At 44.3% G+C, this 27,106-nt stretch overlaps 1 long non-coding RNA gene and 1 pseudogene across 2 annotated transcripts; one reads left to right on the forward strand and one right to left on the reverse strand.

The window, feature by feature from the left end:
• Positions 1–4,463: 4,463 nt before the first annotated feature.
• Positions 4,464–9,865, forward strand: LOC128119713 (uncharacterized). 2 transcript variants are annotated; one of them, XR_008221639.1, is made up of 3 exons: positions 4,483–5,055; positions 6,081–6,164; positions 6,535–9,865. It is a non-coding gene; the product is annotated as an uncharacterized LOC128119713 (long non-coding RNA). The 2 variants fall into 2 exon arrangements; XR_008221638.1 differs by having other exon boundaries at positions 4,464–5,055; positions 6,081–9,865.
• Positions 9,866–10,215: 350 nt separating this feature from the next.
• LOC128119542 (RNA-binding protein EWS-like) lies at positions 10,216–15,846 on the reverse strand (annotated as a pseudogene).
• Positions 15,847–27,106: the final 11,260 nt, after the last annotated feature.

Genomic DNA, 27,106 nt, shown 5'->3' on the forward strand with positions numbered 1-27,106 from the left:
CCTCACCAACACAAGGCAATAGATCATTCTTCATAGATGTTGCACAAAGCATTGAAGGTGAGTGTACTTAGGCGGGTGTAAAAACCACTTACAACATGCCATGTTTTACCTTTGTCCTTCCTTGTCTTATCCTGAAAATGTTTTTACTCTAAAAAATTCACTGCAATTTCAAACATACAAATCAAGCAGGATTTTTTTTTTACTGCGGGTTGGAAAAGACATGTGCACACAATGTGTAGATCTCTCCCTTTGCAGTCTGGGACAGGAGCTGATGGGCTTGTGGGAGGGGCATCTGCTGATAGTGGATGGTTGACCACAGCAAGCACAGAGGGAGGCCCCTTGAGCTTGTCCTTTTCTATAATACTTCCTTTACATACCCTCCTGTGACGACATTCAACACATCCTAATGCCAACGTGTTTGTATGTTTGGTTAAGACATTTTGAGACTGTATCCATGTGAGATGGGTTCTTAGTGAACGAATGGCGCCTCCTTCTGCTGTGACCTAGCCTGTCCCCAGCTTCTCACATGGTTGCATCCTTGCTCTGACTCATATGGAAAAGGACATTAGCCTGCAAATGGGCAGCTCCAAAGAGGCTGTGACTCTCCCCCAGTTGAAGAGGCTCCTACACCAAACCCTTTGCCACCCAAGAACTTCTAACAGTCTGGTGTTCCCATGGGCCAGGTCTGTGTGAGAAGAGAGATGACAGATAACTGGGAACAGAAAGTGGAAGGGATAGTGTTGGAGATACAGCCCTAATAGGAAAGGATGGAGGGAGAGTCCCTCAAGTCTTCAGTCTACCAGGGGAGTCACTTCTGTGGCTAGGGGCTGGGGCTCAGGAGGGAGGAGGGAAGGAGGCAGGGATCTTTGAGAAAGCAAGTTTTATCTTTAGTGGCCTCATACTTAATCATTTAATGAACGATTTAATGAATGATTAAAAGTGATACAAATGTTCAGAATTCTATAACTAATTACTGAAGCCATGAGCAAATAGCACCATTCAAGCCAATAAGTGCATGTGTTCTGTGGGTTTTGAGGATAGTAGAAGCTTTATGAGTGCCTGATTCAAGAGAAATGAGATTTTCAAATGCCTGTATTGCCCCAGAAATGTTATTTTCCCACTAGAATGAAGACAATGTATCCCTTGGTGTGAGATATTTACATTGAACTCATTCCCCACATAACCATTTATGCTCTTTAATAGAAAGACAAATGAATGAATGTTCTCGTAATTGTAAAGTTGACAACTTTAAAAATTATCAAAATACCCTCATCTATAAAAGCATGAACATAATAATGAGAATTTAGCTGAAAAAAGAACTGGATGGTGTATGTAGACCTTATGCGTCTAGTCATAAAGGTAAGTCATTAATGGCAGTCTGGGTTGTAATGTGTTTATCTCCCAGGTCACTCAACAAAGTTGCATGAATTATTCTCTTGATTTCCACAAAATTTTCCAAATTACACACTGTGTTAATTTTCAGGACTCTATGGGATATAGTTTAGTTACTTTGACTCCATTCTTGTGTGAAATATGAATAAAAAGACAAGATAAGAAAATCAGTCCATGTAACAAGTAAGCCATTATGCATTTCCCACATCTGAAGAACAAGCCTACACTCAAGTGGACCCCAAATCTCTGCAGACTGAGGTAGATGGAGCCCAGGGGCCATTAAAGGTGACACAGGAAGTGACTGTTACTATCTGTATAGTAACTTCTGCTGCTGCTGGGACAAAATATCTAACAAAAGCTAAGTACAAAGAAAGGGTTTATTTTGGCTCACAGTTTGATGGTACAGTCCACCCTGGTGTGGGAGGCATCATGGGGTGGTTGGAGTGCGATGCAACTGGTCACGTTGTCTCTATGGTCAGGAAGCAGAAGAAGATGCATGCTGGTGTGGGGGAGCCCACAGAGGGTCTCTAGTAAGGCCTTACTTACACAAGCTCAGAAAGCCTGAGCTTGCTTTGCCCAGCAGGGCTGTGTAATAGGATAATTTGGCCAAAGGTGTGGTTGCCAGGTGCTTTGAAGGGTCTACACTTGTTGCTACTTTATACTTCAACCTTGGGACGGGGAGGTCTTTTGCCCCTCCTCTTGCTGATGTATAAAAGGTCCATTATGAATAAAGTCAGGGCAATTGGGTATTGACTCAGGGCCCTCCTGAAGTTATTGTGTGTCTCTGTCTTTCTCTTTGTCTAGGCCAATATTTCTGTCTAATACTGCTTCATTCCTCACTCCTCCCCCCAAGAGCCCTTCAACAGGTCAGAGCTGGCTTCCAACACTGGTGCCCAACCCTCGAAGGATCCCTTCCTCCTCCTCCTCCTCCTCCTCCTCCTCCTCCTCCTCCTCCTCCTCCTCTTCTTCTTCTTCCTCCTCCTCCTCTTCCTCTTCTTCTTCTTCTTCTTCTTCTTCTTCTTCTTCTTCTTCTTCTTCTTCTTCTTCTTCTTCTTCCTCTTCCTCTTCCTCTTCTTCCTCTTACTCTTCCTCTTCTTCTCCTTTCTCTTCCTCTTCCTCTCCTCCTTCTTTTTTCAGTCTCAGACCTGATCTTATGAAATGATGCCATCAACATTCAGGGTGAGTTTCCTCAGTTAAATGTTTCTGGAAATACCCTCATAGCTACACCTGAGATATGTTTCCATGGTGATTCTAAAACTAGTGAGGTTGATAATGAGGGTTATCCACCACACTATCTGCTAATGTATGCATGCTGCCAAGCCCTCTGCTGGGTCCACTCACACCTTTCTCAGAGGACTAATGCCAACTCTGCCAAGTTGCCATTATTCCCACCTACTGTCTGACCCTTAAGGGTGGTAAACCTGAGGCCCAAATGACTCAAAACTTATTGTCTCAAGAGTCAGTAAGAATTTAATCAAAGTATGGGTAAACAAACTCTTTTAACCGCAAGCCTCATTTCTTTTCATAATTCAGTTGGTCAATGGCTGCAGGCCCTGAATGTTTTGATAGTGCTCTGGACTCATAATGACTCAAATGAAAATGAAAGAAATGAAATTCAAAAGTAATGTGATATTATTTATCTCAAGACTTGTATAAGCATGCCATATTGAGGGATATAACTGAAATTCTGAGGCTAATATAAGTGTCATATTAAAGACAGGAAGTTGTTTCAATGTGCTTCCAACTCGCCACTACACTTTTTTTTAACATAATAAAATACAATGCAGACAATATCAGTTTAAAAAAAAAAGAAATTAACCTTACTCTTCAATTGAGCTTCCATGTCAGAGGGGAGAAGAGTTGGGTGATAACCTAGCAATCCATCAGAGGCTGTGGCTTCACCTGGTGATGCTGGAGGGTGGCAGACTCTTAAAGTGGGGTCTGGGGCCTGGCAAGAAACGTTCAGGGCATTTGGGGGGAATTTGGCCACAGAGATGGACAGTGCTGGTCACAAGAGAATGTGATGTTCCTCTGCCCTGGGAGTTTTCCATGGAGCATTTAGAGTTGGTAACTAAGTTAAATGGTACCCTATTATGTCCTTTTGTTTTCCTCTGTAGCTAAAAATATAAAAAATGTTTATGTGTTTGTTTGTGTTTGTGTTTTTTTAAGACAGAATTATCTGTGTAGTTTTGGTGCCTATCCTGGATCTCGCTTTGTAGACCAGGCTGGCCTCAAAATCACAGAGATCCGCCTGGCTCTGCCTCCCGAGTGCTGGGATTAAAGGCATGCACCACCACCACCCAGCAAATTTATTTTAGGCAATGCTTCATGTAGCCCAGACTGGTCTTGAGTTCTCTATGTAGTCAAGGATGACCTTGCCTTTATGATCCTCTTGCTTCAATGGTTGGTTTGATTTCAATCAATATCCAAAGAGAGCCATGTGCATGTGGTTGATGAAGCTTTTGACTTTTCTCTCATCTACTAGTGACTTTGTTTATCCGGTTCACCTGCTAACCTAACGCTTATAACCGTCTGTTGCTCACATCAACAGCCTGGTGTGTGGTACAAGAACCCGTAATGGGCTGGCTGCTGGTGTGATCGGGTTCTGCGGCAGTTCAAGTCGGGCAGGTATGCAGGGGTGTTAGGGCCACTGGGACCATCTTAGATGTCTCATGTTTGCTTGATGGGTTCTGGGTCTAAGGAAGCCACCCCAGATTTGTCCCCTTGTGGTTGTGGTTTGTCGTAAACAGCAAGTGGGACGTTCTGTGATGTGTCCTGAAGCACAGACTTCGATTGAACACCCTGCTCTGATACATTGCACTGGCCAGAGAAGTCACAAGGAAAATCTGGGTTCAAGAGAAAGGGATACAGAACCCACGTTTTGATGGGAGAAATTTCAGAGCCGGAGTGTAAAGGGTACAGCTGAGCACGGAGAATAATCTGCCACGGTAGGAACCATGTTGTGGCAGACTAGGAAAGCCAAAATTGGTGAGAGCTTCTAATCCCAAATTTGGTAAAGCCACATCAAGAGCTTGATATCAGCCAGAGTGGGAGTACTCATACCATGGCAACCAGCAAGTGCTATAAATGAATCAGTCACTAATCATCTACAGCACAGAGCTGACTGGCCTTTATTCATATAAAACATGATGAACAACACTGCCTGGGAAGAGCTGAAGATTTCTCTCATGATGGAAAATAAATATTGCAGGGGAGGGGAGAGGTTCCCCTGGCATCCTTTCCATCTCCAGTGTCTCCGGGATGCTGACAGCTAAGTTGGACAGAGGAAGAGACACGTGAGAAAAAGAGAAAGTGGTCCTCAACTTATTCTACAGCTTGTGACGTTTATCCGGTTCAGACCTGACCTGCTCTCCATCAAGTTTATAAATGTCTCGCCACCTTTTGTGGCTTTAGCAAGATGTTAGAAACGGAAGCCACTCTATGTTCTGGAATGCTGCCCCTCGCCTTTCTGTTCTGGGTCGATATTTACCACTGTGCCTGTGCAAGAGAGACCTGTTCCCCCACTGTGCACGGTGATGGTGGAAGCCACATTGCTTTTCAGCATGGAGTAAGAAATGGGATAGAATGAGATGATTCTGAAGAGCATGTTCTGCAAAGGAGAACAGAGAGAACACGTGGAAGCCTGCAGAGCTGCTCTTGCTGGTATGGTTCATGCTATGCAGTACTCAGGGCTCCTTGGAGCTTGTGGAATGCAAAATCCCAGGTCCTACCGAGATCTGAATTCCAATCTACATGTAAACAAGATTCCGGGTAGTTCTGTGGACATTAGAGTTTGAGAGTGATCTATGTGGTGGTTTATTCATGGAGCCAGCAATTATCATTTTCTTGTAGAGTACGCATGTTGATCTTTTGTTGTTCTATGTGTGTGTGTGTGTGGGGGGGGGGGTACCTGCACCTGTGTATGCATGTAGACACATGAAAGTGAAGGCCCGAGGCTGACAGTGGATGTCTTCATCTCTCTCCATTCTACACACTGAGACAGGGTTTCTCACTTAAACTCGGAGCCGATCAATCCCACTAGCCACCTTGCTTTGGGGATTCCTTCTCTGCCTCCCAACGGCTGGGATTTCAGGCTGTCTGCCCACTGGCCCAGCCCTTACATGGGTGTGGAGGGCAGAATTTCCATCCTCTCACTGCATGGCTGATGCTTCACTGGCTGCATTGTCTTCCCAGCCCCACAAGTCACTCTTGTTTGTACTCCCTTTTAATTCCTAGTCTGTTTTCCACTTGTAGGTTTCCATTTAAGTCCATGCGTCATGAATAGCTCTGCCTTTCCGGAACCACATTTTCATAATCGCTGTATTAGAAAACTATATATTAATGTGTCTAAAATAGTGATATGGCTCCATTGGGTGCAAGGGACAGTGAGAACTAGCACCTCATCCACAATGGCAGAAACATCTAGACGTAAAATGTGGGGAAATCCAATTAAGCTACATCAGCATGCTCTTGGGTACTGTGGTGGTTGAAATGGGAATTTACCCCCTAGGCTCATATATTTGCATGCATAGTCAACAGGGAGTGGAATTGTTTGAACATGGTTTAGGAGGTGTGGCCTTGTTGGAGTAGGTGGGGCCTTGTTGAAGGACGTATGTCACTGGGGGTGGGCTTTGAAGTTTCAAAAGCCCACACCAGGCCTAGTCTCTTTCTCTCTTCCTGTGGATCAGGGTGTAGCTCTCAGCTACTGCTCCAGAGCCATGACTGCTGCCATGTTTCCCACCATGATGACAATGAACTAAGCCTCTGAAACTGTAAGTAAGCCCCAATTAAATGCTTTCCTTTATAAAAGTTGCCTTGGTCACGTACCTCTTCACAGTAATAGAACAGTGACTAAGACGGATATTTAAAGGCAATTATCAAAACTTGAAAAAGAAAAAGTTGGGCCAGAGAAATAACTCAGCAGGTGGAAGTCCCCAAGAACAGTGACCTGAATTTGATGCCCTGATCCATATGTAGAAGGAGAGAATGGACTCCCATAGGCTTTCCCAAGTCTACACAGGTGTACTGTGCCATACACTCCCCTCTCCTGATATACAGATAAAAAATGTAGCAAAAAATGTTTTTAAAAGAAAAAAAAGCTAAACTAATTTGTTTTGTTTTGTTTTTGTTGTTTTGAGACAGGGTCTCCTGGAACTCACAGAGATCCACTTGCCTCTGCATGGGATTAAAGTTGAGGATCACCACGCCTCACTCATAAAACCCATTTTAAAGCAGCTGCTCCTTCTGGCTGCTTCTAGAAGGAGGCCCTTTTTCCTACCATCATTTTTATATCATTTGAAGGATGTTTTGCAAACTTACATTTCCTTCATTCCTATAAAGCCATGTGGAACCCTTTCTGAGGATAATGTGCGATGTAAACACGCCAATAAAACAAAGACTCTTTCCCAGGGAGAAAATATCATCTTGGTAGTGGCTACAATAGGAAACAGAATCATTTACTCAAGGAAAAATAAGCAAGGCTCATGAGCCTGAAGACCAAGACTGGGTTAAGCTTTTCTTGGCTGTGGGATACTTGGCATGCGATCGGCCCTCCATACTTATTTGTTAGCTAAGTGAAATATGTACTGTCACAAGCTGGCTGAACTTCTTGATGCTTTTAGAGAGTGAAATGGGGTTAAAAGATGTGAAGGGTAGTTAATTTATCGTCTAAGAGTCTCTTCTCCAGGAAGAGAGCTCAGTTCCTTGAAGATAAATGATTACTATTTTTATCATCTCAAGCCTTACATGATTCTTTCAGCAGCTCTCTCCGGCCAGCTACTCCTCAGCCAGGGAGTTTACACTTATTTAGAGTTAAGATCTGTTGGTTTTCCTGTCTCTGGATATCCAAGAATATACACATATACACAATATTCACATATTATGCATTAATTATGCAATTATATAAGAGAATATTTATACAATTGTGCAATAATTATAATATAATTAACTATCTGATAATTATATAATCTATAAATACAAATATGCATAAATATAATATATAATATATATTTTTTTTTATATATATACTGTGGGAGGCCAGTTTCCACCTTTTAAAGGGTTCCTATGAGAAGGAGAGACAGATAAGAAACATTTTAGATAGAAAGACAGCAAAGAGGAGAAAGACAGAAACACAGGATAGCTTCAGGAGGACCTGGACCAAAACCCAGCGGTTCCTTCTGCCTCTTCAAAAGGGCTTTTTATAGCAATGCCAAGGGGTGGGGCCAAAGACCTCCCCCTTGCTAGACACAGCCAAGTTCAGACCCTTCCAAATACCTGGTAACCACGCCTGTGGTCCAATCATCCCCTTAAGCAGTCCTGCTGGGTAAATCAATCTCAGATCTCACTAGGAAACCTCTGTGGACTCCTACAATATACACATATATTTGTGTGTGTGCGCACATATGTATGTATGTATGTATGTATGTATGTATGTATGTATGTTTGGGTTGTAGAAATATAGAAATGAGATCTTTTTGCCAGGCCCACAAGTTGAATTAATGATTTCCCAGCAGTGGCATCTGTTGGAAAAAAAATCTTCATTTGGCTCAAACCAATTCTGCAGCCTTTATTTTGCTCAAACCCGATAGCTGAGGCAACACCCTACTATAATAGTTCAGCTGTGATCACTCCTGGTAATTGTCTCTGAAAGGCTTGTCTTCAAGTCCTGCATGTCTGTCAGACCTTCCTTAGGTCAGCCAAGGACAACTGTCTGATGATTTCCGTCTGGGTCTTAATAAGCGCCACCTACACCCAGGTGTTTGGCAGTTATCACTGAACAAACACCCCCAGGAGAGGGGTGTAGGGAGGAGAGAAAGCCATCAGCTTTTGAGACAGGACAGAGCTCAGCCTGGCTGCTAGAACACTCCCGAAGGCCCTCTGTCCAGGCTGACTTTGCTTTCCTTTGGTAGAGTTAGAAGAAGGAGCTTGTTGGCTGGCCCGTGGCTGTGCTGAGGGGAAGCAGCCCGCGTAGGCTGGAGTGAAGCGGTTAGTCATTCCTCCACCTTTCTTAGCTATCCCTGCACTGAGGTTACCTCTTCTAAGAGCAGAGACAAAGATCATGTTATGTTCGGTGCCAAGGGCTGGACCCGGGAAGGTGCTGGCGAGAGGTGATGACTGGCTGGTTTTTCTGTAGACAAATTGGCCAGGAGGATTTTTACAAAGTTGGCCTCGGGAATTACGTCCTTTCTTCTTCCTTTTTTTTTTTTTTTTTCTGACGATAATGAATGAACCATGTTGAGCTTGTTTGCAATCAGACAACAAGTCCCCATTCATTAGCAACCAGAGCAGGCTCCCAGCTCTGGGACCCTGAAAGTGCTGCTCCCTGCTCCATCCAAGGTTGAGCAATTTTAGCGTTCAGCCTCAGGGCTGCCGACTCAGGTGTCCTGGGAGTCCTTGGATGTTGATGCAGGCGGCAGAGAGAGAGCCGACTGTCTCCCTTGCTTGAATTTATAGAGCTCATGGCTTGTCATCTGTTTCAGGGATATGGAGTAACTAAAGACACAGGAGTTTCAATTTTTATCTTGTGTTATAAGGGAAGGGAATTATCATATAGCTGCTGGGCCCTGGATGACTCAGCCTTCAGTCTTCTCATGGGAGTTGCCCCAGAGGACACTTCTTCACCGAAACAAACAAGAGTCCACCCATGATCTGGCCCTGATCTGCCTTGAAAATAAAGGATGTGAATTCGGATTTTTCAATTTTTTTTTTATTTTCAAAAGCAAAAGTCAATTTATGATTTGGGTTTTAATTAATTTATTATTATTGTTACTTCTGCTTTGTTGAGATAAGGTGTCACTATGAAGCTTAAGCAGGCCTTGAGCTTGTGACCCTCCTGTCTCAGGCCCGCAAGGACTTCTGGGGTTATAGGCACACTCCACCATGCCTGGCTCTGAAAGAAAAATGATGCTCGCCTTGACACTGGACATGGTTGTTGCTTGTGTGCTTGTGCTTGTGAAATGGGAGATGTAGTGTTTGGGGGACAATATGGCAGAGACAGTGTGATGGGGTGTGGTGGGGACAGTGTGGTGAGGACAGTGATGGGGATGGTGTGACGGGAACAGTGTGGTGGGGACAGGGTGATGGGTGTGGTGGTTGTGAGGAGCCTGTGGGGTACTGGCACTTAATTGCTGTAGCCATCAGTCAAAGCACATTTGTGTCCCCAGATCCTCTGATCCGCACTTGGGCCCAGATGGCAAAGGTGTAGAAGACCCTAGGGATGCCATGCCGAGCCGAGCCAAAGCCAGCGTCTCTACACCAGCTCCATGAACTGTCTGCCATATTGTGCCTGGATTTCCTTGCCTGCCAAAGAAATTCCCATCAGTGTTTACTTCAGAGCCTGGCTGTGATGGTTAGATGCATTAAGGACTCTGACACATGAATGTGTTTATGGAATATAATTTCATTAGATTTAATGCATTCAGTGGAGAGCTATCTTCATAAGTACAATGTAAGAATAAATTGCATATATATTATACACGTCCATATGCGAGTTTGAAATGAACGTGGGTCTTTTATTAAATGATATTTTCTTAAACATTTGGAATTTTATTTAAAAATTACAACCATGTTACATTTAGAGGTCCTCCTGGTCCTCCACAGCCATCTCAAAAGAAGGGAGAAACCTCGGCACACCACCATTTCATTTAATCTTCTTCACAAGTGATCAACACATACATGAAAATGAATATATGAAAATAATAAAGTATAGATAAGGTATAGCCGCCAAGGTATGGCCAACATTATAAATATGGAATTAGAAATTGAAAACATTTTCTGACATAAACATAAACGTGCGTGACTATCAATGCAGCTCTGCAGCTCTATCTAGTGGGGCTGGTTTCTGGGTTCCTGCCCGGGTTCGACTTGGCATTTTTCCAGGTTCTCCACATTCGCCTCTTCTCCCTCCTTGGGCCCCAGGAGCACCTCATCATCCCTACCAAAGCCACCTTGGTCCATGCCACGGCCATCTCATAAGCCACCTCTGTCTCCACTTTGGCCACCTCTGAACCTTCTTCCAGGACAGTTTTGGTCCACAAGTCCATCTCTTCCTCTCTGACTGTTCCCAGGGACCTTCGGCCAATGTCACCACCCAGAGGTGGGAAAGGTTGGGGAAGGAAGCCCTTGAGTTTAGGGGCTTTCACTGGTTGCATTCTGTTCTCCAGGTGAAGAAGCTCTGATTTCCACAGCCTGGATTGGGAAATTGCCAGTCTCCACCTCATTTCTTCCTCCTCCAGAGCGATTCCCTAAGGAGCTTCGGGACCCTCTCGTGAGGAAGCACCCTCTCGTGAGGAAGCCCCCTCTCTCCTCTTTGGCCTCCAATGTAACTCATGGGTCCTCCAGGACCTCCTGAGCATCCAGGACCTCCATGGGGTGGTAGTGGCATCCCTCTGTCCTCACACAGTAGAATGTCACCTCAAATACTATTCATGGGAGGCTCTTTTTTGCGGGGGGGTGGGGGCGGGGGGAGAGAAACTGAATTTGCTTCCTTGAAAATCTTTCCTATCAAGCCATTCTACGGAAGGCAGCCCTGGCGGTTGGTGGATCTTCATAGAACACTGCGAAGGATTTCCTGTTTCCCTATCCAGGCAGATGTGGACTACGGGTTGCCCAGTTCTCTTGTTCACAACCCCACACTGCTTAAAGAGGTCAGCCAGACCATCCCATCACATTGTCACTTAATCCTTGCACATAAATTGCACCGTTCTCCAAGTCACATCTGGATCCAGATCTGGGCCTTCATCCACGGGTCCACCAGGCTTATTGCAACCACTTTTGATTTCCAGTCCACTGCGTCCTCTCCTGGCCCATCCCTAGTCATGGGTCCATGATCAAATCCCCCTCCCCTCCTGCCTCAGTTATCAGGGCCACTCATGCTCTGATCCACCCTCCAGACATCTGCCTGTAAAGACCCACACTACTGCGATGGTCTTGTCAGAATTAACTCTGCTGTGCTTGGCTGCTGTTCGTTGGCAATATTGACTTGAAGCCAGGCTTTACGACCCAGTCTGGGGAGGAGGAGGAGGGGGGGCGGGTGAGCCAGCAGGAGGCTGCTACCCATAGCTGCTTTGTCGACCGAAGCTACTCTGCTATCCATGGCTGCTGGGTTGCTCATTCGTGCTCTGCTGAGGGTGACTGCTCTGATCATAACTAGTCAGCTGTGAAGAGGAGTAGCTGGTAGGAAGACAGGATGGAGGTATGGTGACTGGCTGTATGGGTAGTTCCTAGATGCCTGGGGATAACACTCTGCTCATATCCCAGGCTGGGCTGGTTGTTACCCCCTGTGATAGTTTGGGGTTGACCAGTCTTGGTGGCCTTGTTAACCTCCTATGGTCTTGCATGTATGGTGGCTGCTGTCCTCTGTTCGTCCATTGGGTAAGCAGGCTGGGTACCATATGCAGACTAAGCCACCTTGGAGGCCTGGGTTGTGGTGACAGTAGTAGTGGTGGTGTCACAAACACTACTTGGACAGCCTGGCTGTGTGCCTGAGAGCCATTGAGTAGATTAAGCTCCAGGAGGCTGTCCGCAGAGGTCGTATCTCCAGTCTGCCTGTAGGTGGCGGTGGTCTGAGCCTGAGTATAGTTGGCATCAGTAGGTTGCCCATAGGTTCCATAGCTCTGTGGCCCATCTCTCTGGGCAGTCTGTGTATATCCTTGGGTTGAATGAGTGGTGTGAGTACTGTAGCCTTGTGGGGCTGCGGCTTGTCTTAGATACCGTAATCTGTCAACTCCCGTTTTCTCTCCTAAATGACCTTTTGCCCTGGAAAAATCTGTCACTTAAGGAAATCCTATGAGATAGTTTTGGAAGAAAGAGATGATCTCTCTCTCTAAATATATATATATATATATATATGCATCTCTTTATTATACATGTATAGTCATATATTATTAGAGATTATATAGCTAAACCTAACCAAGACTCCAGTGCTGGGGGCTCACCATTTTTTATATCTTAATGGAAAGAGAAAGGAGGCGAGTGGCTGAGGGGGGGATGTTTAAGGAGAGAGACAAGGAAAAGGGGCAGGTGTGGGAGGTGCCAGCGGTCCCTTTACTGGTTAGAAGGCTACTTAGAGCCTACTGGAAACAGTGCAGCAGGTTGGTGGCAGAGTCTGGGAAGGTAGCTATGAGACCGTGACGTGATTAATCCACGGTAGTGGGGGGTTAGGTGTGGAGGAGGCTCACAGCCCATGCTCTCCCCTCTAGGCTGTATGAAACATTCCGAGGATCCCCCCCCCCCCCCAAGAACTGGAGACTTTACGGCATATAGCTAAGGTCACTGTGGTTGTGAGAGTTGGCAGTAGTCTGCCTGGTGAGGAGCACCCAGGTGTCACTGTGAATCTAGACTTTCAGAGTTTGTGGGGACTGATAGTGGTGAGTTCTTATCTGCATCACTTCTAAATCTGTCATCAGTTCCAAGATTTCCAGTGATTAGAGGGCACTGGTTTTGGGGTCTTGGAAGATGAAGATGTGTACAATAAACTAAAAATACATGAGTATTAGCCTTGACGATAAAATACACTTTAATATTAGCAACACTGAGATGTAAGTTGTGAATAGCTGCATTGTTAGCCTTGAGAAGATAAACATATGGTAAAATCACAGAAACTCAGCTTTCTGAGTGGTTTAAATAAACAGACTACAGAGTTGCTTCCTGTCACTCAGTAGGTCTTGGATGCTGAGGTGAGCTCAAAGGTTTTGGTTCTGGTTGGAGGACGAGGTGAGGACTGAGGACTTGTACTGTCCTGTAGTGAGTCATGACAATAACAGTGATTGCCATGGACTCATGGCCGCCACTGCCCCTGAAGCTTTGACGCTATCAACTCCAGTTCCTCCTGTATCCGGGAGACCTAGGGGTCATCAGCCCCATTTTCCAGATGTGGAAACCAGGCTTCAGAATTTTGTTTTGTCATCTATTTTCATTTTCTTGAGACAGGGTCTCATGAGTCCATGCTGGCCTCTAACTGGCTATCTAGTGGAGGATATACTTGAACTCTTGTCCTCTTGCCTCCAAGTCCCAAATGCTGGGATAACAGGCCTGTGACACCACACACAGCTCTATGACTCAGGAGGTTTAAATGCCCCAAGGCCACAAAGCTACATGACATTGGAGATGAGATTTGAAATGCACTGTTGGATTGCTCCAAAGCTCACATTTCAAGGGCCAGGAAAGGTGAAGGTTAAGGTTAATTGGTTAAGGCTCAAACCAAGGAGAAGACACGGAGAAAATGGGGATAGTCCTAGTAAGGGACTGAGGCTTTGTGTAAGGCTGTGAAGCTCCTGTCTCAGCTCCATGGCAACAACCAGAATCACCAGATGGCAGGCCAAGAGCACTGTGTCCACACTGCCTATCAGTTCTAGCAGCTGCCTGGAGGAACTGTCAGTGTGCCCATTATACAGACAAGGAACTGAGGCTGGAAAAAGAACTACTCATTTGCTAAGTTTCAGCTGATGTCTGTTTGGCTCCAAGTTGTGCTCACGAACATCGTTTGTCTTTTTGATCAACGTGACTTTGGTTTTCCCCGACAAATCAAGACATCTTTTCAAAATCTGAGTTTCTCTTTCTGTCTCTGCCCCAAGTCCTCCAGGGTACCTGAAACTGCTTTAGTGACCACAGTTTTCTTTTCCAAGTTCACATTGGACAATCCACATGGTGGCAGTGTAACCTCATGCAGTTCAAACATGAAGGGGGAAAAAAACCAAAAAAACCCAAACACGTCTTCCCACTATACTAGGTAGGCCAGACCCAAGTCTGACAGACGAACATGGAGAGTCAGTCTGGCCTTAATTAGACTGACCTTACCACTCTACTCTTCCTGGGTGCAGGTACTTGGAATGCGTTCCCCGCCAGCTACTCCCAGGGGTAAAGATTCCAGAGACCCCACGCCCAACCACAGTGGCAATTCTAATACCACAGCATGGTGAGCACCCCATCAAGATCTCCTCGGACCCAGGAAGTGCGAGGCTGCGAGGCTATCCCTTTCCAAATAGTCTCTAACTGGCTCTCCCAGCCCCTCCCTCTCCAGGTTTTCTGTGTGAGGGAGTTGGTCTAAAAGTACAAAAGGAAGGAAGCCAGCAAGACGGTAAGGAGAAAGGAAGAGGGTGGGCCTAGGCTTCAGAGCACAAGGGTCCCAGGAGCTCTCTGGCTGCATGGCGTTAACCACAGTACCCAGCATCTCTGACACAGTTCCTTATGTGTGGGACAGCTTAGCCAGTGTTTGACTTGGAGGCTGTGACGTACACTGAGCTGTAAAGTCAGGATGAATCTTTAGATGCTTCGTCAGAGAAGCGGTTTCTTCAGCAGCTTGCTTTCTTTACTTCCAACTAAGAAAAAGACTGAGATAGAGCCTTCCATCCGACAGGAGGCAGGAGGACCTGACAGCTAGGGCTGAAGCCAGCATCTGATCTACAGACGAAGATTCTCGTCTGTGCATAAGGCTGAGGGAACAGAGATGCTTTGGTTTGTATCTTCCTGAGTCATTTTGGAGTAGATGGTGACCAGAGAGAATCATGGTTTGTTTTTGTTGTTGTTGTTGTTTTTTCCAGATAAGTGGCTTGGCTCACACTCGTAACAGCTTGACTTCTGAAGAATCTTCAGGACCAGTTAAAGTTTTAGAGATGAGAGAGAGCCACGAGAGCTCCTTCTTCCCAGCTCCCTGAGCTGCCGGCACACAGCCCAGCATAAGGAGTCTGCATGCTTTCATTTGAATCCCAGCCAGCTAGTCCCTGCCTTTATGATTTAGGCCCTACAGCTGTCTCCAACCCACACTCCATGGGCCACACACATCCCAGGGTAACTAAATGTGACCCAGCACCAAATTATGAACTTACTTAAAACATGAGATTTTTTTTTTACAAGAAATATACAATTTCATTGTGTAATTCGTGAGAATGAACATTATGGATGAGAAGGTCATGCAACACTGTCAAGAGGTTGGAACCATCTCAGAAGGCTGGCTCCTCAACCTAAGTATTCCCATCCAAAAAATGGGGACAGTCATAGTAGGTCCCATTCTACAGGTTGATGGACAACTGTGTAAAAGCTGGCATATAGAGTTGGCCCTTGTAAATACTGGTTATTCTTAATAACTGTGCTTCCCTAGGATGTCAGGGCTGCTTTTTAGGGGCCAGGCCATGCTAGATACTGCTCAAAGGACAGCAGACAAAAGAGAGGGCTGATTTGATTTGGTGTTCCATCAGAAGATGGCGCATGTCCCTTCAGGGCTCTAACTCTGGGCCTGGTCTCAGGGATCAAGGTGACGTCCTTTGCGCCTACACTGCTTCCCTGGTGACCACCTGGCTACCTAGGGACACTCTGAATGATGCTTCCGCAGGACACTGAGGGCAGAGAGTCTGGCCTCCATGGGTTCCAGAAAAGATGTTTTGGCAAACCGTGGTGTTTCTTGATCACAATTTCGATCTTTCCGGCTTCCTGTTTCTTCCCCTTCAGAGGAATGCTCATGTTTAAAATGAAGTAGCCTACCACTGTCTTCCTAGCCATCCCCACAGAGCTGAGAATGATTACAGAAATCCCCATCGGTGTCTAGACAGTGGCTTCCAGACTGTGTCTCCTGGGAGCTTGTTAGAAAGACAGATCTCAGCACCCCACCTGAACCTACTGAGGCTGGGATTCTGAGGGAGTAGCATCCAGTGGTTTGTGTTTAACAAAGCTTTGGATGATGATTCTCAAATCTAACACTTTTTCTTCTTGCCTCAAAATGTCACTACTGACCACAGGAAATGCATATTTCCAGGAACCCAGTTATCCAGATCAGAATGCTTTCTTTCTTTCTTTCTTTCTTTCTTTCTTTCTTTCTTTCTTTCTTTCTTTCTTTCTTTCTTTCTTTCTTTCTTTCTTTCTTTCCTTCCTTCCTTCCTTCCTTCCTTCCTTCCTTCCTTCCTTCCTTTCCTTTTTTTTCCTGATGGTCTTGTCTATATTTGTAATGTTATGTCATATTTTGCCCATAGAGAAGCCGTTAGGATTTGGAACCTTTCTGTGTGTCTGTGGATTTGGAATCTTTCTGTGTGTCTGTGGATTGGAATCTTTCTGTGTGTCTGTGGATTGGAATCTTTCTGTGTGTCTATGGATTGCAATCTTTCTGTGTGTCTGTGGATTGGAATCTTTCTGTGTGTCTGTGGATTTGGAATCTTTCTGTGTGTCTGTGGATTGGAATCTTTCTGTGTGTCTGTGGATTGGAATCTTTCTGTGTGTCTGTGGATTGGAATCTTTCTGTGTGTCTGTGGATTGGAATCTTTCTGTGTGTCTGTGGATTTGGAATCTTTCTGTGTGTCTGTGGATTGGAATCTTTCTGTGTGTCTGTGGATTGGAATCTTTCTGTGTGTCTGTGGATTGGAATCTTTCTGTGTGTCTGTGGATTGGAATCTTTCTGTGTCTGTGTTTGTGCAAATGTTTGGCTTGTGGCTATTGCTCGTTACTGCAAACGACAGGGAGGAACATTAAGTGAGATCCTCTCCAAGCAAGCAAGCAAGCAAGCAAGCAAGCAAGCAAGCAGAGAACACACAACATTTCATTTCCTAGTGATTATTACCATCTGGTGTGTGTGTGTGTGTGTGTGTGTGTGTGTGTGTGTGTGTGTGCACACATGAGCACATATGTGCTTGTTAGGGAAAAAATGTAGTCTGTCTCCATGAGAATGTGACAATGGTCAGTGCTGTTTGGAACACTGTAGCACAAATATCATTAGTTACATGGCCAGGCCGGCACAGTAAAGAAAGCACCGCGTGTAATTCACAAACTATTTCACATATATTTTCTTAATTCTTTTATATTGGGAAACAGGTTCAGGAGTTTACACCTTTGCCACTGGCCATAGCATCACAGAATTCAAACAATTCTTTTTTTTTTTTGGTTTTTCGAGACAGGGTTTCTCTGTGTAGCTTTGCGCCTTTCCTGGAACTCACTTGGTAGTCCAGGCTGGCCTCGAACTCACAGAGATCCGCCTGGCTCTGCCTCCCGAGTGCTGGGATTAAAGGCATGCGCCACCACCGCCCGGCTAATTCAAACAATTCTTAAGTAACAATGAGTAGCAAGGGTGGATGGTACAAGTGGTTGTCTTCTCTGTGGCAGGCACTGTACCAGGTGTGTTCTGCATCTCTCTCGATCTACCAAATAACTCTAAAAGGTAGGAAATGAAATGTTGCTATTTGAATTGTGCAGCTTTGGTGGCTGTCTTACAAAGAGCAGGTAACTTGCCAATGTCAACACAATCTCAGGATGTAATAAGCCAGGATTAAGATGTATGTTGGTGTATTACAAAAACTGAAGTTATGGTACATAGCAGGATGCTTTGATGCACTGTAGAATGCCCAAATCAGCACTTAGCATACATATTGTCTCACATACTTACATTTTTGTTGATGTGAACACTTAAAATACACTCTTGTCAACTTTCAAGCTCATCATGTTTGGCTATTAGCTGTAACTACTATGATGATCAATAGCTCTTTTGAAATCACTCCTCTTGTCAAAATAGACTTGGGGTGTTCTGATCAACAGCTTCCCAATCCTGTCATCCCTAGCCTCTGAAAAGTACCATTTCTCTCTGATTCTGTGAATTGCACTTTCTTATCCTCACGTATGGTCGAAAATGCTTGGTCGTCCATCTCTGCTCCTTGCTTGTTTCATTTAACATAATGTTCTCCAGGTTCCTCCAAATCATTTACAGGGACGGATTCCATTTTTCGCCAAGGTTGAACATAATCTCATTGTGTTTGCTGTCATATTTCTTTGTCTGTTCATCAACTCATGGGCCCTTGGATTAGTCCCATCTCTCGACAATCATGAATAGCACTGCAATGAAAATTCAGAAGTGCTTTGGCATGCTGGTTTCATTTTCTCTGCATCTGTAGCCTGTAGTGCAGTTACGGGATCATAAGGTAGTTCTGTCTTTAAGTTCTTGAGGAACCTCCATACTGTTTTCCCGAATGTCTATAATAATTCACATACACCCTCTCTAACATTATGTAAGGTTCTTTTTTTCTCATCCCTACCAATGCCTATTCCCTTCTGCCATTTTAATAATAGCCTTCTAACAAGCACAGGGCACTGTTCCATTGATTAGTGGTTCCCAGGAATGTTTGTTTCCCTGTGGCCATTTGTTTACCTTTTGGAAAAATGTCTATTTAATTTCAGATTTTAATCATCTTTTTGCTTTTCTTACTCTTGCATTATCTATCTGACTTCCTCATCTAATTTGGATGCTAACTCTTTACATCCTGAGATGTAATTTCTACATTTTCCTAGTTCATTACATCTGGAGATAGTGTGGAGCAGGCTAGATAGCCTGAAGAAAGAGGGGAGGGCAGGGACACAGAGGCAGAGCTGTGCGATATAAGGATGTCATGTGACCACTTAACCAGTGAAAAACAAACCAGTGAAGAACCACCTGGGCCAAGGACTGGCTATTAACTGTCCTTACCTTCATTAGCCGATGCTAGCTCATTAGTCTTACAGAGTTGGCTGTTCCCACCAAGTAGCTGATGCCACAATGCATCTGAAAACCCCACATAAGGAGAGCAAAGGGCAAGGTGTCAATTCTGGGAAAATGCCTGACCCATTCCAAAAGTTCTCTGCCTTTACTCCTCCTATTAGCCTGACCAGAGATGGGCTTCCAAACCTCCAGTGGGCATGACTTCCTCTGGGGATGTCTGCACTTACTCTGAGTATGTACTTGTATTTTGTCATAAAATCTCTCTAGATGTCTCACTTTGCATGTCTCCAAATTCTTTCCCGGATGGTAATAAGAATGTGGAAACACTACATAAAGGCCTCTGCCCTCCCTCCCCCTCAGGCCTCCTGGCACTTACTACTGGCAGCATCTTCAAATGTATGATGTGTATACACATTCTTCCATTCTATAGGTTCTCTGTTCTGTAGGTTGTCTTTATTGCTTGTTTTCTTGGTTGTTCAGAGGCCATTAATTGTTTGATGTATGTTTGTCTACTTTTTCTTTTATTACCCATGCTTTTGGGTAATATTTCCAAATCATTATCCAGATCAGCATCACGGAGCCTTCAACCTATTATATTCTTCTAGTATTTTTAGGTTCACGTCTTGGGTATAAGCTTTTCATTCATGGAGTGTGAGATGAGAGTCAAAATCAGGATGCTCTGTTCTTTGCCTGCAGGAAATGCAAGAAAAATCAAATAGGACTCAATCAAAACTTGGCTTCAAGACACAAGTTGGAGGATGATTCCCCATCTTTTCTGTCACACTGGATCCTATTGGTGGTTTATTTGACCAATATCTTATCTCATTCCAGAAAAAAAAAATAGACTGCTATGTTGTTGTGGGATATTCCCTTACTCTGTGTGAAGATATGCCACTGTGACTGGTTTAATGAAAAGCTAGGTGACCAATAGCTAGGCAGGATTTGGGGAGCAGAGAGAATACTCATCAGCCAGAGACAGAGGAAGCAGGAAAGCAGGATGGACAGTATGTAGATGAGGTAAATGAGTTCCTGGGTAGCACATAGATGAACATAAATGGGTTAATTTAAGTTATAGGAGCTAGCTAGAAACAAGCCTAAGCTATTGGCCAAGCATTTATAATTAATAATAAGTCTCCGTGTTGTGATTTGGGAGCTGGCTGGAGGGACAGAGAAAGTCTGACTATACTATATCAATCTAGAAAAGACTTCACATAATTCCATGGTAGTTTTACCTAACACTAAAAAGGGTGGACCTTTCCTGAAACAGGTTCTAAGAATCCAGACTCTAATTGGTTGTTTTAGTTTAATTCAAGTTGTTGTTACCCTACAAAGCACCAAGGTTCGATCCCCGCTTAAGATGTCTCCCACCTATCTAGGGGGAAAGCATTTGGAGCGAGAAGAACAGACAGATGTTTGCAAATTGCTTTGCCAGTGTTTGAATGGTGCAGAAATAGACACAGTGAGGAAGTCAGAGTCCTTTTAGGTCAGACTTTAACATTTCAGTGCTTTCCAACACTAAGCATCGACCAGGAGGAGAAGAGAAAGTTCACTGTCTCTCAACCTCTCTGGATCCTTGTTCCTTTGTTTCCAATGCAAATGGTCCATTTTCCTCCTTACTCTGCGCTAGCCCGAGCTCCTCAAAAGGCTGAGCTCTCCATGTGGGGCTGACCCTCTGGGCAAGCAGTGTATCATCCTCCCTCTAATTGGGTTTGCTGGTCTTAAGCCTCAGCCAAGTGCAGGCTAAGGCTTTAATAAGCAACCACCCCGCCCTCGCTGTTATCTGTGGTGTCAGAGAGATTGTTCCTAACTCTTGAGGAGTATTTGTGCATAAAAGAGTTATAGCCAGAGTGCTATTTAGAAACTAAAGTTTTGAGCTTAGATTTCACTGGTAAATTTTGGGTCCCATTAAGAATAACTCTATTGAAATACAATTTGCACTTCATATAATTTACACACTGTACAATTCACCCACTTAAAGTGTATAATTCCATGGGTTTTTAGTTGTAGCTAGCATGGTAATCAATTTTAGAATACTTTTTAATTACTCCTTAAATAACTCCTGTACCCCCCAACCCCAGCTCCCACCTCTAGGCAGTCAACCATGTGACTTCTGCCTCTGTAAGATTCGAATGTTTGGGGGTTGGGGATTTAGCTCAGTGGTAGAGCGCTTGCCTAGCAAGCACAAGGCCCTGGGTTTGGTCCTCAGCTCTGAAAAAAAAAAAAGATTCGAATGTTTGGAGTGTTTCTCATGTGACTGAGTCATTGGGCAGGCAGTAGGCTGTGGGGACTGGATGAGGGGCAGAGCCGGACTCTGCTCCTTGCTTGTCTGCCTATTACCTATGCAACCTCCAGCAGCACTCAAGCTCATCTCTAGTTCCTGTGCTTGCCAAATGAGGAGTTTTCCACTTCCCTTCATTAAAAACTTCTTAAATTCTGCAGTCATTCGAGTTTTATAGCTAAGTTGAAAGACTAGGACCAAGACCCCTGTGTCCTTCCCCATGTACGCTCCAATTGTGAGAATTCATTCTCTCTATCTCCCTCCATCCCCCTCTGTCTCTCTCCGTCTCTCCCCCTCTGCCTCTGTTTCTTCGCACCATTTGAAAATGATTTGCAGATGCGTTTTTATCCCTATGTGTGCCAGTGTGTATTTCCTCAAAACACATTTGTTGTCCATAACCACAGAATAATGCTTGAAAGCAGGTCATGAACACCTACGAAACCCTAATCTACAGATCGTATTCAGATTTGCCAGTTGCCCCAGGAATGATGGGGGTCCCTTTGGTCTTCAGTAGTCTTTTCTCTGCCATAACCTCTCAGGAGCTCTTTGCTTTTCTGACCCTGGCATAACTTGACGGAATGGCTCTCAGTTTGGGACACTCCGAGGGTTGTTTCCTTGCGACTGGATTATTGAGTTTTTGCACTGTGTTCTTCTGAGTCTTTCTGTCCGTGGCAGTCTGTCCCGTTACTAGGATACACTTCATCACACATCTGCCAGGGGTTTCTATATAAAAACCACCATTTTTATTTCTACAAAGGTTAAGTGTCTTGTGGTGAGCTCTTAGGGGAACTTTTACCGAAACATTTTATTTTTCAACAAAATTCACTCACTAGTTTTAGGATCCTTCAACGATGTATAGCGCCCAGTTACCATTGTGAAGATTGCCACATGATACGATTCTAGCTTCTCTTTGCTCTTTCCGGGTTCATTGATGTGCTCTACTGCAGGATAGGACCTTCCCATCAGGGCAATGTCTGTTGTCATCTATGATATCATTATTTTTGCTCAGATCATTCCAGATGTGGCCAGAGGTGCCTTCTTTACTCGGCGCCTGTGTTATTTTTCTTTCTTTTTCTTTCTTTTTTTTTTTTTTTGAGACAGGGTATCTCTGTGTAGCTTCGCGCCTTTCCTGGAACTCACTTGGTCGTCCAGGCTGGCCTCGAACTCACAGAGATCCGCCCGGCTCTGCCTCCCCGAGTGCTGGGATTAAAGGCGTGCACCACCACCGCCGCCCGGAGCGCCTGTGTTGTTTTGACATGCCCCTCCTCCTGGTGTCAAATACTCCCTCACTCCCAGGTGAACAAACGCTGCTGAGAATTATTCCACATTCGTAGTTCTCCAGCTCTGGGGCCAGCCGTTTTCTCCAAAGAACTCGGACTTCTTTTAGTGAAGACAGAGTGTAGAAATTGATATGTGAGTGCCTGGGGTATTTGTTGTTCCTAGGGCCGGCTGCTTCGAGGCTCTTCCAGAATAAAGAGCTAGGAGAACCAGGTATTGACACATTCAATCTGCATGCCATTTTCTATTCCCTTCTATCTGGCTATAGAAGAAAGCATGAGGTCTCTAATTACAGCACATGCCCTTCGGCTCACGCAGGCCGTTCCCTTTCGTATGCTTGGACAGTTAGAAATCTGGCTCCTCTTATTTGTTCTAAAATATGAAAATTAATATAATTAATTATGCTTTTTTATTACTCTTCCTTTTGTCTTCTCCAGAAGCTATGGTTTTTGAGCATTTCCACCTAGAATTCTACATCCTGAACCCTCTTAGTTACTCTCTGATGTGCTGGATGGGTGGTCCCTTTCTGGAGATGAGGTTAGCCCAGGCTGTACCTCACCCCTAGGTCCTCTCTCCTCACCTCTGCAGTTGTAGGTTATCAGGCCTTACACCCAGCTGAGGCTTGTGGAGGGAGCCTGGGAGACCCCTGAGACTTGATGCTGCATTTTTTTTTCAACTTTCAACTGAATTTGAGGTTTGAGTATATTCTGCTCTCTGTTTCTGCTAAGGCTGTGGGTTTCAGTGAGCTTCATTTGCTCTTGTTTCTTGCTGTTCTGAGGAATTATGGGGTGATTTAGAGCAAGGGGTGAACTCATCCTCAGCTTCCTGGAAGGCATCCAAATAAGAACATTGTGCCATGAAGATAAAGTACCAAAATCTATGCATAAAGGGAGTTCAGAAGGCATGCTGCACCCATGAAATCACAACAATATGGCTGCCTAAACAAGACCATACCAGTTGGCATACTAACACGGATGGACAAGGCCCCATTCCTAAATGAAGAGCTACATGCAGTTAATTGACTTTGGGTGTATTTGCGCTGTGGGGTAGAGAATCAGTTCTCTGATTCTGACAGACTCTGACCAGTCCACTGATAGGTTACCCAGCCCCAAGTGGTCAGACCTAAACATACATACATAGGAGCAACACTAAAGGAAATTAAAGAATGGTTTGTGTATATATAGATGGTAGTTATGTGCGTGTGTGTGTGTGTGTGTGTGTGTGTGTGTGTGTGTGTGTGAGAGAACAGTAATTATAGAAGAAGAGGTAATAAATCCAAGAAGGAGTTGGGAGGACATGGAAGAAGTTGGGGCAGGGAGTCAGAAGGAGGAGTTGAAATGATATAATTACAGTATACTCCTGTATGAAATTCTCAAAAAAAAAAAATTTAAAGGTTAATTCCATGAAGTTAAAAGCATAGTGTCTCTCACCAAGAGTCACTATTAATAGCAGAAATGCAATGAAAATTTCCTGACAAGGATTTGTATATTCATTTAAAAATTTTTTTTTAATCAAAGTAATATGCAATACCATTTCAAAATGACCACACAGCTTCTACAGAGAAATGGCCATCTCCAGATCCACCCTTCTTGCCCTCTGTCTGTGTCCCAGGTCATCTCTCTTTACTTTCTGTTATGTCTTCTGCTGCTTAATATTTCATTGCTAGACAACACGCTTATGTTTCTTGTTTTATCTTTTTTAAGTAATAGAAATACTTGGTAACTCAGCCTCAGCCCCACTCCACTTCCATGTTTGGTGATTGGCGAGGAAGCTTTTCAAGTCTCGTGATAACAGTGCTCACGAGTTTTCGTCTGCCTTGTGCTACTGTAACAAGGTGCCTGAGTCTGTGAGGTTTTCAAAGAACAGACATTTGCTGGCGTATAATTCTGGAGCTGTGAAATCCCAAATCCAGGTGAAGGCCTTTGTGCTCTGTCATTCCAGGGGAGAAGGCAAAGGGGCAGGGTGGAGGTAGGGTGGGCAGCAGAAGCAGTACTGGCAGGCAGTGAGTACCATGAGCAGGGAGAGTACAGGATGGATTTGTGCTATATGGAAAGCCTACTCCCAAAACAACAGTATTGAGCTACCCATGAAAGCAGAGCTCTGTCACATAATCAGGTCTTAAAGTGTCACCTCCTACCCGCTGCATTGGAGCTAAAGGTTTCAAAACAGAAAAGTGGTGAACACAGCCAAACCATAGTTTCCTGGCTAAACATTGCCTTTTTCTTTCCTTTCTTGTGATTTTTGTTTTGAGTTAGCTCCAGACTAGTACTGAATTCACGGCGATCTTCTTGCTTCATCTTCCCGAGTACTGGGATTGTAAGTGGGTACCACTGTGCCTGGCTAAGTATTGAGTTTTAGTAGCAAAGGGATTCATGACCAGATCAGCAGCAGGGAAAGGAATTCCCAGTGAAGTTCAGAGGAGGCAGCCACAAGTTCCCAGAGTTCTCTCCGGGGGGCACACATGCCGTATGTATTTATTTAGCATACATGCAATTCTAGGCTTCTAAACCAAAAACAGGTGTTCAGGGCAAACCATATTGGTGGTACAGTTTAGGCATCATAAATCACTCAGAACTTAGCCTGCAAGCCAACATGCCAGCCAGAAGCCAAGGGGCAGACATTGTAAGCAGAATAGTTGGCTCGTTATGCTAATGTTTTTCTGCACAATAGTTTTGTTAAAAAAATTTTCATACTTGAGCCAAGTAATATTCCTATGATTAATTCCAAGAAATATGAATAGGTCTTTTTCTTGGACAACTTTCCCCTGAAGTCAACAATTGCTTCATTTAGGTTATTGTTATTGTGTCCAGTTGCTTAATTTTGTGTGGTGACTATTACTAATTATTCTCTAAAAACTCTAAAAGAATTGTTAAGAGAGTTGCAAGCAGTGTGATTGAAAGGTAATCTGGGGCCATATTGTAAGAAGTCTTCTGTGCCATGTGCTGCGATTGAATGTCAAGTTCATGCAACTGCAGTCCTAACCATCAATATATTGTTATTAGTAAGGGGGTGCAGACTTTGGGAGGTAATTGGGTCACTTTGAAGAAGAAGAAAGGAGCATGAGGAGCCCCATTCTCACAAGTACTTGATGCTGGGCAGTCCTGCCAGAATTGGAAAATTTGGTGTTTAGAGCAGCAATATCCCTTAAAATTTAGGGTTCATATCCCTTGCCTGGGAAAACCTAGACTTTATGTCATATATAGTATATCATGAAAATATGATATATATGTTATATATGAGCATATGCATATGTCATATATATGTGTTACATATGACCAAAAATATATAAACAGTACCTCATATAGCCTATACTGGCCTCAAATCCATTATGTAGCCAAGACTGACCTTGAACACCTAATCCTCCTGTCTCCAAGAGCTGGAATTACAGGCATGTACTACCATGCCCAGGTAATACAGTGCTGGCATAGAGCCCAGGCCATGCCAGGCAATCCCTTTACCAATGGAGTCACATTCCCAGATCCCTTTATACCATTCGAATCGCCCCTGAGACTTAAGATCAACTCCTAACTGGGAGTCTCTGGATAAAAGAAAATTATATGCTTCCAAGTTCATAGAAGATGGTGCAGAGTGGGCACCCCAATCTGAAAAGAAGAAATACAGGCACAGGAAGGAGAATTGGAAACAAAAGTAAGACCCAACAGCAGCAAAAACATTTAATCCTTTAACTCTATATTGATATCCAGGCCATATGATATTGTGGTGTGAGCTGCGATCTGCTTAGGCAACCCCTCTGTCCCAGTCTTACCATTTAACACACAGCCTCTCTCCAAGGCTGGCTCCTCTCATTGCCCGGGGCTCCATAGACGTTCCGTGTTTCTGATCTTTCTAATATCCAGGGTCTCCATTACAGCTTCAACCTTACCATCGTAGTTTCATTCATCGTCCACTCAGGGGAAGCCAGCACAGACACTGGCCTACTCCACATTCTTTGCCTGGTCTCTGAAGTTTTCCATTGACACCTGAATAGAAACCTCCATGATCCATAACACCTGAATTCTGCATTCTCTAAAGCAAGCATCACATGGACCGGCCACTACCTTGAGCACTAGCCTGCCCCCACTTGGACTATGGCTATTATGGCCTCTGGGTTCCTAAGCAGTTGAACATGGTGAAATAAATCACAAAGAAACAACTTCCTGGGCAGTCTCAAGCCAGCGGAGTACCAATGGGGCTCTCTTCTCAAGGGGGTCTTTTAAATGAGTTTATACTTTTATGCCTTTGAGGCTGCATGTGGATGGGGTCTTTGTTTACTACTGACACACCAACTCATCTTTCTGGTTATCCCCAAAGAATGAGGCTTTTTTTGTTGATGATGCTAATCTCTTCAGAAACCACATTGTTCTTTAGACCCAACTTGGTTTTAGTTTTTCTGTTCAAGCTGCAAGATTTAGAAAACTTTCTGCTCTGCTTTTGTTCCCATTATCAATTAAACCTGACTAAAAGCAGCTAGCAATGGCCATGCAAATGTCCCAATCCTGGTCTGCCTTGAGATTTCCTTTGCTGGATCTCTAGTTTGTCACCTTTAGCCTAATAAAAGCCTTGGGAGAATGAATGAAATGTAGACAAGTTCTTTGCTGCAGTTCAGAATTCAGCATGACCCGTAGTAAGATTCTCAACAGAGTCTGTAGCTAGAGTTTTCCTGCCTGGCCCACAGTCAGGACAAATCTCTCTCACCCGCCAGTCCCACAGCCGCT

This window comes from Peromyscus californicus, unplaced genomic scaffold (genome assembly GCF_007827085.1).
Source record: "Peromyscus californicus insignis strain IS unplaced genomic scaffold, ASM782708v3 Scaffold_24__1_contigs__length_46423439, whole genome shotgun sequence".
NCBI lineage: Eukaryota > Metazoa > Chordata > Mammalia > Rodentia > Cricetidae > Peromyscus > Peromyscus californicus.